The sequence below is a fragment of the Aquarana catesbeiana genome, linkage group LG01 (genome assembly GCF_042186555.1).
Source record: "Aquarana catesbeiana isolate 2022-GZ linkage group LG01, ASM4218655v1, whole genome shotgun sequence".
Taxonomy (NCBI): Eukaryota; Metazoa; Chordata; class Amphibia; order Anura; family Ranidae; genus Aquarana; species Aquarana catesbeiana.
The window spans coordinates 496,335,815-496,351,116 of NC_133324.1; the positions used below are offsets into that span (position 1 = coordinate 496,335,815).

At 46.5% G+C, this 15,302-nt stretch overlaps 1 protein-coding gene across 2 annotated transcripts in view; it reads right to left on the reverse strand.

Annotated features, from left to right (window-relative positions):
- Positions 1-11,283, reverse strand: part of GATAD2A (GATA zinc finger domain containing 2A) — a 141,135-nt gene extending 129,852 nt beyond the window's left edge. Inside the window, exon 1 of one of the 2 annotated variants that reach the window (XM_073592336.1) lies at positions 10,849-11,283. The gene's annotated coding sequence lies outside the window, so the exon portion shown is untranslated. The remainder of the gene's footprint in view (positions 1-10,848) is intronic. The other variant, XM_073592407.1, reaches the window with a different exon arrangement.
- Positions 11,284-15,302: the final 4,019 nt, after the last annotated feature.

The window sequence follows — 15,302 nt, forward strand, 5'->3', positions numbered from 1 at the left end:
AAAAAAAAAAAAAGGGGGGTTCAGGTTTTAGAACTACCTAATGATCAAACAGAACATGTTATGATTAGACTAACATTATATGCCAATAGGCTGGTCTTCTGATTTTTACCCAAACATTTACACATAATAGAAAACCAGGTCTTTCAATGGCAAAACCTGAATGTCCATACATATTGTGAACATACATATTGGCCTCAATAGAGGTGGACTATGACCCACTGAAATATTGCTGGGTTATTTATGATTTTTCAAATACCAGCGAGTCCCCTGACCTTCACGTTTACTTGAGCTATAGATAGATCAGGGGTCTCCAAACTTACTAAATAAAAGGGCCAGTTTACTGTCCTTCAAACTTTAGGGGGGCTGGACTGTAGCCAGCACGAATAGAAACATTTTCTGGCATCAGTGGGAGTAAACAGTGCCCCATCTTTGGCATTAGGGCGAGGAATAGTACCCCATTGTTTAGGTCAGTGGCAAGAATTATGCCACATTTTTTGCGTCAGAGGGCAGAATAGGGTCTAATATCAGTGGGACGAATAGTGCCCCAAGGGCCGGATAATGGCAACCAAAGGTCCGCATCTGGCCCCCGGGCCAGTTTGGAGACCCCCGAGATGGATGATAGAAATTTGTTGTGGGATAGTGGATTACTTACCATTGCCAGAGAGAATACTAATGAACTTCTGCATCAACAGAATGTGCGTGTATAGCCAAACCTAGTAACAATCAGGTAACTCTTTTTTAAACATATACTGCTAAGGTCAGTGCTATTGCATGCATATCCTAAAGTGTATGTATAGACAAAAATGTTTTTCCTACTTTTGAATACAGTACTGCGTTTTTAGCCAGCTTTTGCTACAGAGCAGTGTGAAAGCACCCTTATTGAGACAAAGTGATGGGAAATCCAAAATGTTATCGTGGTCACCCAAACATAAGGGATGGGGAAATCTTCCAAAGGAGTCACCTATTCCTGTGACCACAAACTGTATAGTTTTGTCTCACTCCCTGTTTTGTCTATGGCACAGAAAGTGAAGGAAATTCTCCCCAGTGGAACCCCAAGAAAAATACTACTCCATCCAAAATGAAAAACACTTGATTTTCTATCATTGACCTATAAACTAGGCACTTCTTCACTTACCTGACAGAGCAGTAAAAACACATAGACAAAACAAGACCCACTGAAAGTGGTTGTAAGCTCATTACAATCTGCATAGTACTGGCAACTGATCGCTGTAAAATTTTACTTGCTCTTTGTTTCTTCATAATCCATCCTGCAAACTGTAGTGATGTTACTGGCGCATGCGCAGTGCGTAGCTTCTTTAACGGCACGCTATGTGTGCCATTTCACTATCTTTCATTGACAACAGCACAGAGGAAGCCTCGCGATACTGTGCCCTCCTCCTTTCCTTCCTGTTTCTCCCCTTGTGACTGTATAAGACATCACACAGGAGGAGTGAACTATAGCAGCACAGAGACGTTCATAGGAAGCAGCTGTTCTAGATAGAGGCTTGGTTTAAACGAGATTGCGCATGCGCGAGATTGACATGAAGGAAAGGAAGGGCAGAAATGACAACCGCACCTGAGCCAGCAATCATTAGTAAAGATGGCAGGGCCGATACCAGGAAGAAGAAAAATGTTATAAAAGGAGAAGAGAAAAAAAAAAAAAAAAACACACAAAACAACCCACTTCCAAACCTCGTTTTTGTCACCTTTTAAAGTGTAAGGCTTATCAATACATTGTTGGATGTTAACCACTTCAGCTCCGGAGGAATTTATCCCCTTCCTAACCAGAACATTTTTTGCGATTCGGCACTGCGTCGCTTTAGCTGACAATTGCAGTGTCGTGCGACGCTGTACCCAAACAAAATTGGCGTCCTTTTTTCCCACAAATAGAGCTTTCTGTTGGTGGTATATGATCACCTTTGTAGTTTTTATTTTTTGCGCTATAAACAAAAAAATGCGATCATTTTTTTTTTTTTTAAAAAGCAATATTTTTACTTTAATAAATATCCCCCTAAAAAAAAAAAATAAATAAATAATATATAATTTCTTCCATAGTTTGGCCGATATGTATTCTTCTACATATTTTTGGTAAATAAAATATAAAAAAAATATAATAAAGTGTGTTCTAACTGTAGGGGGGATGGGCTCACTACAACATGACAGATCACTGCTCCCGACCACAGGGAGCAGTAGATCCTTGTCATGTTGCTAGGCAGAACATGGAAATGCCTTTCCGTTCTGTCTTTCCTCACCACAATCGCAGGCCACCGGCAAACATTGAGTTTGCGGGACCCACGGGCACGCTCCCGCTAGGTAGGAATTTCAAAGGGATGTGCGGGTACGCCCTTTTGCCTGCCCGTGCCATTCTGCCGACGTAAATGGGCGTGCGGTGGTCAGCATGTGGTTAATATGTAAAAAGAAAGGAAAAAAAAGTCAGGGGTTTACTTCCTTTGAACAGTTTCCTTCATATAATGTATACCATTTAGCAAGCTAGCTGTATGCAAGAAAAGCTAATTGTAGCCAATTGTGTACTGGTAGCCATTGGGAAATCCCAACATTATTAAAGATGTCCCCAGAACAATGGGTAAGGGGAAATCTTCCAGTTGGAAACACCTGTTTTGGGGATAACCTGAGATGGCCATACACTATAAAATCTGATTGTACAACCTCCTTTAGACTAAGGCCCCATACACACTATTAGATTTTCTGCAGATCTTTGTCTTCAGATTTACCAAAACCATATAATATGAGGTCAAACCTTAAGTGTTTCAATTTGTATGCAATCAAGCAGGCCCTTGCACTACATGGTTTTAGTAAATCTGAAGACAAAAATCTGCAGAAAATCTAATAGTGTGTATGGGGCTTTACCAAACCCATGTAATAGGAGAACAAACCTCAACAATTGATTTAATTTGTATCACATCAGGCAGGCCCTTGTAGTACTTACAAGTAAAAAAAAAAAAGGGGGGGGGGAACGCATACAGAACCTCATAACGTAATATGCTTAAAGTGGTTGTAAAAGCAAAAGTTTTTTTACCTTCATGGATTCTATCCATGAAGGTAAAAAACCTTGTGTGCAGCAGCCCCACCTAATACGTACCTGAGCCCCCTCTCATTCCAGCGATGTCCACGAGAGCCTTGCCTCTCCGGGGCATCGCACTCCTGATTGGCTTTTGGCAGCAGCGGGAGCCATCAGCTCCCGCTGCTGTCAATCATGACTGAGGGGGCGGGGCCGAGACATGGCTCTGCTTGGGTGCCCACACAGCACAGCACCCAGCAGGAGCCAAGAGCACCAGCATGGAACCCGAGAAGAGGAAGATCCGGGCTGCTCTGTTCAAAACCATGGCACAGAGCAGGTAAGTATAATATGTGTTCACTATATCTGGTTTCCCACAGTACACGGAAATACAATTATTTTAGTAAATATAAACCGCTAAATACCTAAATATCAGCAGTATAACAGTCTTGTGACCTCTATCAGTGCCTGGCTAAAGCTTTCAGAAGGAGTCTTCATTCTCCCGATTATCCTACAAGGCTGCAGGACCCCGATCCTCTGTCTGGACAGTGTTGATTGGCCCTGTGCTGATCATGTGCACTCTCCCAAGAAAAAAAAAAGAAATTGCTCTAGCAATACCAACTTCTGAGCATGTGCAACTTGTCCCCTAGACTCTGTTCTATCAGGAGATGGGCTAGGGACAGTGGAAGAAGGGGAGGGACAGGGAAGACAGGATCAGACAGCCTTTTTTTTACACCCCTTAGGTTCCACAGTGAGTTTAACAAGCATGCTTTACTGCATATACAGACTGATTTTACTGTTGTGGGTTTAGTAACACTAAGGTTTTATTAAAGACAAAAAAAAAAAAAAAAAAAAAACACACAATAGGAGTTGCAATCAAATGTGGATGGGAGTGAAGCAGTAATATATGGCTGATGAGGATTAAAACATTCCCCTCTGCTCATTTTTCAATGTACACTTGAAAACGCAAATGCTCCTAAACATGTATTTAGGCGCGTTAAAGGGTTTGTTAACCCATATAACTCAAACTCTGCCAGAATTTCTATTAGAGCCTGGCAGAGCACACTGTACCTTTCTTATAGAAAAACGAGCGTTGTAAATACTGCTTTTGAGCTGACTTAAGGCCGGTCACATGACTCGCGGCCGCTGTACAGCTTCGATGGAAGCATACTGCAGGAGGGGCCCTGATCTCCCTCTGACGTCAGCCGGGGGGATCACATGGCTGCTCAGTCTCTCCTGCAGTAGCCATAGAAACCGGCCGAAAGTCACGTGACCGGTCTGAAGACACCACTAAAACGGTATTTACAGCGCTCGTTTTTCTACAAGAAAAGTACAGTGTGCTCTGCCAGGATATAAAAGAGTTGCTGGCAGTGAGCAAAAAAAGATTTTTAATTTTACTAGATGGGGCGGGGGGCGGAGACGGAGACACAGACACAAGCTGACATGCAGGAAGTAGGCGGGTGAGGGGGGATACAGGAGAGCAGAGGGGACAGCAGCGTATGACGGAGGCCGCAATTAGACCACGGTGATCAGGGCGAAGCCACCCTCATTTTCGTGGTCTGTTTAGAGAGGGGATAGAGGAAGTGCCAGATTCGGGGGGGGGGATTTTTCACAGTTTAAAGGGGGGCAGATTACAAAGCTCAAGCACTGTGCTGTTTAATCTGCTTTAAGGTACCAGAAAGGGGGGGGGGGGGGGCAGGCCGCATGCCCTCAACATGGGGAGTGAGTGCCTTGGGGGAGGGGGGTGCCCTGCGGCCCCCCCCCACCCCAAAGCACCTTGTCCCCATGTTGATGAGGACAAGGGCCTCTTCCCGACAACCCTGGCCGTTGGTTGTCGGGGTCTGCGGGCGGGGGGCTTATCGGAATCCGGGAGCCCCCCTTTAATAATGGGGCCCCCAGATCCCGGCCCCCACCCTATGTGAATGAGTATGGGGTACATGGTACCCCTATCCATTCACCTAGGAAAAAAAGTGTCCAAAAAAAAAAAAAAAAAAAAAAAAAACAGTACACAGATTATAAGAATAATTGATTAGGCAGCTCCGGGGTCTTCTTTCGACTTCGGGGGGTCTCCTTCCGACTTCTCATGGTTTTCGGCCTCTTCTCCCGGGCCCCTCCGCTATCTTCTTCCAGCTCTTTTGCCAGCGAGGGGCCCGGTCTGCTGCTTCTTCTCTTCTTCCGATGTTGACACGACGCCCTCTCCGGCTGGAATGCTGTGTGCGAGCTGCAGAGCCATTTATATAGGCGGTGACCCCGCCCCCTTGTGACGTCACGGTCCCAGCATGCGCAGGGACTCTGGGGCCATGCCCCCTTATGACGCCAGAGTCCCTGCGCATGCTGGGACCGTGACATCACAAGGGGGCGGGGTCACCGCCTATATAAATGGCTCCGCAGCTCGCACACAGCATTCCAGCCGGAGAGAGCGTCGTGTCAACATCGGAAGAAAAGAAGAAGCAGTGGGACAGCGGCAGCAGACCGGGCCCCTCGCTGGCAAAAGAGCTGGAAGAAGATAGCGGAGGGGTCCGGGAGCAGAGGCCAAACGCCAGGAGAAGTCGGAAGACATACTCATTCACATAGGGTGGGGGGCCGGGATCTGGGGGCCCCTTATTAAAGGAGGGCTCCCGGATTCCGATAAGCCCCCCACCCGCAGACCCCGACAACCAACGTCCAGGGTTGTCGGGAAGAGGCCCTTGTCCTCATCAACATGGGGACAAGGTGCTTTGGGGTGGGGGGGGCCGCAGGGCGCCCCCCTCCCCCAAGGCACTCACCCCCCATGTTAAGGGCATGCGGCCTGGTACAGCTCGGGGGGGGGGGGGGGGGGGGGGTTGGGGCGCTCGCTCGTCCCCACCCCCTTTCCTGGCCGGCAGGGCTGCGTGCTCGGATAAGGGTCTGGTATGGATTTGGGGGGAACCCCACGCCGATTTTTCAGCGTAGGGGGTTCCCCTTACAAGCCATACCAGACCTAAAGGCCTGGTATGCCCCGGGGGGGAACCCACGCCAGTTTTTTATTTAAAATTTGGCACGGCGTTCCCTCCTCAGGATTCATACCAGACAACTGTCAGCATTGCCTGTCACTCATCGCGAAAGGAAAAAAGTTTTCCTTTCACGATGAGTGAGCCATCTCGGCGCTGGCTCCTGCGACGGGGCTCGCAGATGTCAAATCTCATCGAGAAATGCGGCGAGATTGATACAATATCGCGGTCACCTACTGTATAGTGCCGTCCATGGCACAGAAAGTAAAAGGAAATAGTCCCTGATGTAAAAACACCATTTACCACTCCATTTAAAAAAGAAAAAAAGGTTTTGTCTTTAAAGTGTTGCTAAACCCAAGACCCTGCATTCACTATATCTGCTGTCCTTTGAGGCTGCATGACCCCTAACTTTGTCTTGGCTGTGCCAATCACATGCACCCTCCCCAAAAAATAAAAATAAAACCTCTCTAGTAATACACACACCAAACTAAGCATGTGAAGAGTGCCTCTAAGGCTCTGTACTATCAGGAGATGGTTTGGGGACTGTAGAAAGGGGAGGATCAGAGAAGACAGGATCAAACAGCCTTTTTTACACAATGCAGAGAATTAACCCCTTAAGTTCCACAGTGAGTAAGTATAACAAGCATCCTTTACCGCATATACAGACTGATTTTACTGTTGTGGGTTTAGTAAAACTTTAAAGAGGAGCTCCAGTCTGTTAAAAAAAAAAAAAGTCAGCTACAAAAATACTGTAGCTGCTGACTTTTAATATAAGGACAATTACCTGTCCACGGATCTTGCATTGTTAGCACCTTGAGCCGATTTGTCAATCCGCTTGCGGTGCAGGCGCCAGCATTGTAAGTAATGGAAACCGCAGTGAAGCCTTTAGGCTTCACTGCCGGTTTCCTACTGCACATGCACGAGTCACGCTGCGCCTTCTGAATGGTCCCACCGTCTTCTGGGACCTGTGTGTGTATCCTAGAAAGCAGTGGGGGGTAGGAAGGAGGAGGGGCCAGAAATGTCGTAGACGGACGATCTTACCTGGAAGTGGGAGCGGGTATTTGTCAAAACCAGGTACCTGCTCCCCCCCCCCCCCCCCCCCCCAAAAAAAGGTGCCAAATGTGGCAGTGGAAGGGGGGGGGGGTTTGTGAACAAGTGGAGCCTCCCCTTTTGGGTGGAGCTCCACTTTAACCACTACAGCCCTGGACGATGTGCCTGCTTAATGACCAGGCCATTTTTTGCGATACAGCACTGTGTCACTTTATTGCACGGTCGTGCAACGATGTACCCAAACAAAATTGACATCCTTTTTTTCCCCCCACAAATAGCTTTCTTTTGGTGGTATTTGATCACCTCTGCGGTTTTTATTTTATGTGCTATATAAAAAAAAAAAAAAAAAAAAAAAGAAGAAGAGGAGACAATTTAAAAAAAATAAAAAATATTTTGTACTTTTTGCTATGATAAATATCCCCAATTTTTTTGTAAAAAAAGCTATTTTAAAAAGTTATAGCATCTATAAACTATGGGAAAGATTTATGTCATTTTTATTTTATTTTTTTTACTAGTAATGGAGGTGATCTGAAATTTTTATCAGGACAGATCGAACACTTTTGACACATTTTTGGGACCATTGACATTTATACAGAGATCAGTGCTATAAAAATGCACTGATTACTGTGTAACTGTCACTAGCAGGGAAGAGGTTAACACTAATTGGCGATCAAGGGGTTAACTGTGTTCCCTCTTGTGTGTTCTAACTGTAGGGGGAAGGAAATGACTAGAGGAGATGACAGATCGTTGGTCCTAGCTAGTAGGAACAAACAATATGTCTCTCCTCTCCTCACAGAGCAGGGATTGGTGTGTTTATATACATACACACATACATCTCTGTTCTGGCTCTCATGCCCATGATCATACAGTTTCCCCCACAGTGCGGCGCGCGCGTCTGCTATCCCTGCTTAAAGGGCCAACGTACAGCTATGATGGCTTGCGGGAATGTGCCGACCTGCCGTAGTATGACGGTGGCTGATTGGCAAGCAGTTAGATAGTTAATAGAATTTAACCACTTGCCGCCCGCCATACAGCAATATGACATCGGCAAAGTTGTTTAGTTATCCTGATCGGACGTCATATGACACGATCAGGATAACAAGCTGCCGCGCAGCGAATGGAGGTGCTGTGTGTCAGTCTGACACACCACAACGCCGATCATGATATGGAGCCTCTGACAGAGACTTCTCACCATGTGATCAGCATAACCAATCCCAGCTGATGATCGTGTGAATTAGAAGTGCCACTAAAAGGCTTTCCTCAATAAGTGGCTCTCCCTGTCGGGGGGGGGGGGGGGTCTGCGCTGATAATCAGCACATTATCAGTGCAGCCCCTCATCAGAGGTGCCCATCAGCTGCCAGCCTGTGCCCCACTCAGTAATGCCTGTCAGTAGCTCCTCATCCGTGCGGCCCATCATTTTTTTTTTTTGTTTTTTTGTTTTTTTAAATTGTCGATTTTTTGTTTATAACGCAAAAAATAAAAACTGCAGAGGTGATCAAACACCACCAAAAGAAAGCTCTATTTTTGGGATAAAAATTTAGTTTGGGTAAAGTGTTGCATGACTGCACAATTGTCATTCAAAGTGCGACAGCGCTGAAAGCTGAAAATTGTCCTGGGCAGGAAGGGGGGAAAGTGCCTGGTATTGAAGTGGTTAAAGCGGAGTGCCACCCATATAAAAGTGAGCAGCTACAAAATGTGTAGCTGCTGACTTTTAATAATTGGACGCTCACCTGTCCCACTGTCCAGCGATGCGGGCGAATGAAGCCCCGCATTATCACTGTGGGCGCCCGGCTGTGGATTCACAGCCGGGTATGCACTGCGCATGCGCGAGCCATGCAGTGCACTGTGACAGGCCGGGCAATCATCTGGGACCTGTGACGTGTCCCAGAGGATTGCTGAGAGGGAGGGGGAGAAGTGGACTTCCTTCCAGCGCTCCAGGAGGAAGTGGGAGCTGGAACCCTCTAAAAAGAGGGTATCCTCTTCTCTCCCCCCTCCCCCAGGAAAAATGACATGCCAAATGTGGCATGTCAGGGGGTCACCTTCACTTAAAGTGGAAATTCCATTTTTGGGTGGAACTCCGCTTTAAGGCAATGACTAAGTACCTGCATGTGAAACGTGTTTGCTGAAGCCACAGGAGATTTGTGTGCAAGCTGTGTCCTTGTTTTTAAAAGATTTCAAATAAACTATAACTTTTTGTGCTGGTAGTGCCACCACCTCTTTCTATTGTTTATTAAAGCTCTGGTTGCGGACCAAGGCTGGCACCCGGCAATTGTTGCAGCAGGGAAGATCTCATTTCACCTGGAGCTGTGCAACTCTTGTGCAACCTGAAAGTCAAGCGACTTGAACCAATGCCTATGTAATCTTGAGGTCTATGGACCTCAAGTCGCATCAAAGTCCGACCAAAGTAGTGCAGGAACTTCTTTGAAGTTGCACAGATATGAACGGTACTCATCGGAAATCATGGGGTACGATGGGTCATGCGACTTTGCAGTCCCAAGAGGCACAAGTGTGAAAGGGATATAGAGAAAAACAGGGAGGGCGCACTGACCTTGCGCATTACCAAAGATACATTTTATTTACATAAAAACAAGAGAGTCATACTCACAAACTTTAAAAAGTAGTCTTAAAGGGATTGTAAAGGTTTGTGTTTTTTCACCTTTATGCATCCTTTGCATTAAGGTGGAAAAAAAAAAAAAAACACCTGTCAGTGACACACACCCCCCCCCCCCCCCCCCCGTTTTACTTACCTGAACCCTCAAAATTTGTCCCACAGGGACGCGCTGTCTCTCTGCCCGGGGTTCTCAGCTGCTGATTGGATAGATTGATAGCAGCGCAGCCATTGGCTCCCGCTGCTGTCAATCAACTCCAAAGACGCAGCCGAGTCCTGCATTCGGCATCTATGGATGCAAATACTGGACTCGGGAGCACGCCCGCAAGGTAACCCCCCAGGAGAGCGCTTCTCCTAGCAGGTGAATTGACGCGGGGAGGAGCCGAAAGAGCCGCCAAGGGACCCCAGAAGAGCAGGTTCGGGGCCACTCTGTGCAAAACGAGCTGCACAGTGGAGGCAAGTATGATATGTTTGTTATAAAAAAATTTTTAAAAAAATGACCTTTAGTGTCACTTTAACATTACTCCAAGAATTCGGAACTGTGTCTTCTAGACACCTGCAGCCTGGACCGGGTATTTAGGAGGAACCAGATGGTATCGCAAACGGATTATGGAGGAGTACCCTCTTCATCAGAGCCTCAGCGATCATGCTTGTGTATGCTCCCAGTAGGCTGTGCCCGGCCTTGTTGCCGCCCCTGTGGCGGGGGGGGACTTTCCACGCATGCACAGCGATGAGAAGGTTTTGGGGCCTCCCTGGTGCCATGTCTTTGCATGTGTCGCAAGATTCTCTCAGTACATGAGCCTTGCTGCACGTCTGCGCAAGAGACACCACCTCACCTGGGAAGTTCTGAAATAGCGGTTTTAAAATTAAATTGCCGTCAATAGATAAGGCGGAGTAGGCAGGGGAGGCCAAGGTGTAATTTTAAGGTGAAGGAAGTATGTTTGCACAATGTGTGTGAGGTTAGCAGTCCAAGTAATGGAGGACTGCCCCTTGAACAATAATAAGACGCCAATTAGCAGCCATTGTTCCCTGTTCTCCAGCCTAGTGCTCATTAATTAAACAATGACCTAAGTGCACGGCCCAGCAGCTGTCCCTTGTGGCCCGGGGGCAGTACCCGGGCTCTCCCTTGTAATATTAGAGTAGTACGAGTGAGCTGAGCCCTACAACCAGGCCTCTCAGCCCCTCTCACCCTCTCACCCCCTCACCTCAGCAGGGGGACCAGGCTCCTCCCCCAAGTCCGGCCGCACCGAGGACGACTCCGTGTCTGTGTCCGGTCTCCACTCAGCCGCCTGGGAACCGGCAAGCTCTACGGCCTCTTCGGGGGACGCGGAACTTCAGCAGGCGCGCACAGAGCAGGGCTCCAGCGGAGCTGAAATTACCGCTTTAAAGCCGGCTTCGCGGTTGCTAGGCAGAAAACCTCACCGGCGCCACGCTTCCGTGTATCTACTGCGTGATGGACAGACGACTAGGCCAACCACAGGAAAATGGGAGCACCAGAGGCCATGGAGCTAGGAGGTGGAACACGGGAGAACACACTGGGCGGAGCTTGGCCAGCCTACAGGGCGCCAGCTCCGATTACGTTCGAACGTTCCTGACTGAAATGCCTCATTGTGACGTCCTCAGACAACAGACCGCACGCCTCGCCAGCGCTCTCCAGAAAGGGGTCCTCGCACCATGCTAGGGGCGGTGCTACAACGGTCCTTGTGCGTCCGCCAATAAGAAAAATAGCAAGAATCGGCCCTAGCCAATCATAAAGAAGTCCCTGCGGTTACCTCGCCTTTGCTCCGGTTAGTGGGCGGGAAAAGAATGGTGACAATCATAAGATAACGACTCTTCCCTCGGCCGTGACGTCAGGCTTACGTTGCCAGTGATGAGCGAGGGATTCTTAAAGTGGCAAACGGGGGATGTCCCATAATGCACCCCGAAGGGCCGTGACGTGTTGGGACGCTGCTGGAACGGCAAAGTGCTAACAACGGACGTGCTCGTCACGTAGACATCAGAGATGGCTTCTAATTGTGATGTTGCTTAGCGCAGTATAATGCAGAGCAACGATATACTTCTCCATGGAAGTCATTCCTTATTAGAGTATGACACGTCTGGAAATGCTTCGGATTCAGGGCCTGTTCGCACCACATTTTCACAGTTCCGGATGGATTTTGCATATTCATTACAATTCTTTTCTTTTTTTTGTATGTTTTTGAGGTGTCCCAGTGCGTTTTTTTACTTTTTCTTTATTTTGACTCTTGGGTAATCTTTATTTCATTAGGACAATGTTTTTCTGGCGAGTTCCGGTGCGTTTACACTCATTTTGATGTGTTCCGGACAAAAAATGCAGCAGTTTTTTTGTTTAACCACTTGCTTATTGTGCACTTAACCCTTTCATGACTAAGCCTATTTCTGACATTTGGTGTTTACAAGTTAAAATCCGTACTTTTTGCTAAAAAATTACTTAGAGCCCCCAAACATTATTAGCAGAGAATATAGAGAATAAAATGGCGATTGTTGCAATATTTTATGTCACTCTGTATTTGTGCAGCGGTGTTTTAAACATAACTTTTTGGGAAAAGGGACACTTTCATGAATTAAAAAAAAACAAAACAGTAAAGTTAGCCCAATTTTTTTGTATAATGTGAAAGATGATGTTACGCCGAGTAAATAGATGCCAAACATGTCATGCTTTATAATTGCACGCACTCGTGGAATGGCGACAAACTACAGTACCTAAGAATTTCCATAGGCGACGCTTTAAATTTTTTTTTTTTTTTTTTATGTTTACCAGGTTAGAGTTACAGAGGAGGTCTAGGGCTAGAATTATTGCGCTCGCTCTGACGATCGCAGCGATACCTCACATGTGTGATTTGAACACCGTTTACATATGCGGGCGCGACTTCCATATGTGTTTTCTTTGCTGCGCGAGCTCGCGGGGACGGGGGCGCTTTTAAAAAAAAAAAAAAATTTTTTTCTTATTTATTTTTATATTATTAAATTGTGTTTAAAAAAAAAAATGTGATCACTTTTATTGCTGTCACAAGGAATGTAAACATCCCTTGTGACAGTAATAGGTGGTGACAGGTACTCTTTATGGAGGGATTGGGGGTCTGTTTTCAGCGACTCTGAATACTGTATATTTTTTTAAAACTGGTGCCATTGGCAGCCGAGTAAACAGGAAGTGACGTTGTGACATCACTTCCATGTTTACAATCAGGAGACTGGAACAAAGCAGTTTCCGGCTTTGTGCCAGTCTGTCCCTAGCTGCCAGAAGAGGCGGATCGATGAGCAGGACTCCCGGTGGGACGGGAGCCCCATTCAGAGTGGCGGGAGGGGGGGACATCTCCAGAATAACAGCCAAGCGGCTTTTAGCTGCATCGGTTGTTATCCCTGGAAAGCCGATCGCCCGCTCTACAAAATGGCACTGGGATGATGCCTGCAGCTGCGGGCATCATCCCGGTATAACCCCCGAAAGCCGAGGCCGCACATCTGCGTACGCTCGGCGGGAAGGGGTTAAACCCCCTTCCTGCCCAGGTCAGCTTTCAGCGCTGTCACTCTTTGAATGACAATTGTGCGGTCATGCTACAGTGTACCCAAATGACATTTTTTTCACACATAGAGCTTTCTTTTGGTGGTATTTAATTGCTACTGGGTTTTTTATTTTTTGTTAAATAAAACAAAAAGGGAGCGAAATAAAAAAAAAAAAAACTGTTTCATAGTTTGTTATAAAATTTTGAAAACAGGTCATTTTTCTCCTTCACTGATGTGCGCTGATGGGCACTGATAGGCGGCACTGATGGACACTGATAAGGCGGCACTAATAGGCATTGATAGGTGGCACTGATGGGCATTGGTAGGTGACACTGATCGACAGCACTGATTATTAGACACTAATGGGCATTGATTGGCAGCACTGGTGGGTATTGATGGCTGGCTGTGTGGGCACTGGTAGGTGGCACTGATGGGTACTGATAGGTGGCACAGTGGGCACTGGCGGGTGACAATGGTGGGCACAGCCACGGCTTTCTGAGTGAGGGACCGATGTCCCTCTGACAGAAGCCGATGATTGGCTTTTTTTTCCATCAGCGTGAGGGAAAAAAAAAAATACTGATTACAGAGCTTCTGTTTACATCACGTGATTAGCCGTCATTGGCTGACAGCTGATAACGTGGTAAGGGGCCGGGATCAACCCCTTACTCTGATTTATGATCAGCCGAGTCACATAGACTCTGTGATCCCAGAGCGTGCAGGTCGTGCGCGGCATGGAGGATGTCCATGGATGCCCTCCCGACAATTAAGGCCCGTGCTGCAGCCGTCTTTCAGCTATAGCGCAGGCGGCAAGAAGTTAAGAACCAGGCCTAATTTTCAAACTTGTTTGCAAGTTAAAATAATTTTTTTACTAGAAAATTACTTGGAACCCCCACACTTTATATATTTTTTTTTTCAGACACCCTAGAGAATAAAATGATGGTTGTTGCAATACTTTATGTCACACTGTGTTTGCGCAGCGGACTTACAAATGCAATTTTTTGGGGAAAAATACACTTTTTTGAATTAAAAAAATAAGAAAAAGTAAATTTAGCCCAATTTTTTTCTATATTGTGAACGATAATGTTACGCCGAGTAAATTGATACCCAACATGTCACGCTTCAAAAAAAAAGCTTGTGGAATGGCGACAAACTTTGACCCTTAAAAATCTCCATAGGGGACGTTTAAAAATTTCTACAGGTTACCAGTTTTGAGTTACAGAGGAGATCTTTTACTAGAATTATTGCTCTCGCTCTAACGATTGTGGCAATACCTCACATGTGTGGTTTGAACACCTTTTACATATGCAGTATTGACTTACGTATACGTTCGCTTCTGTGCACGAGCACGGTGGGACGGGGCGCTATAAATTTTAATTTTTTTCTTATTTATTTTATTTTTTATTTTACTGTCACTTTAACCACTTCAATACCAGGCACTTAGACACCTTCCCGCCCAGCCCAATTTTCAGCTTTCAGCGCTGTCGCAATTTGAATGACAATTGCGCGGTCATGCTAAACTGTACCCAAACAAATTTTTTATCATTTTGTTCCCACAAATAGAGCTTTCTTTTGGCGGTATTTGATCACCTTTGCGGTTTTTATTTTTTGCGCAACAAATAAAAAAAGACTGAAAATTTTGAAAAAAAACAAGTTTTTCTTTGTTTCTGTTAAAACTTTTTGTAAATAAGTACGTTTTCTTCTTCAATGACGGGCACTGATATGGCTGCACTGATACGGCGGCACTGATGGGCACCGATGAGGTGGCACTGATGAGGTGGCACTGACGGGCACTGATGATGGGCACTGATAGGCGGCACTGATGGGCACTGATAGGTGGCACTGGTATGCGGCACTGATGGGCACTCATAGGTGGCACAGATGGGCACTTATAGGCGGCACTGATGGGCACTCATTGGTGGCATTGATGGGCACTCGTAGGTGGCATTGATTACTTATGGGTGGCACTGATAGTTGGCACAGATGGGCACTGATAGATGGGCACTGACAGGTGGCATGAATGGACACTGATGGGTGGCACTGATGGCATTACTTGTTTGCAGTGATGCCCCTAAGGGTGGCATTGCTGGGCATCACTGCAACATAATTGTGCCAATCAGTGCCCATTTGTGGGCACTGATTG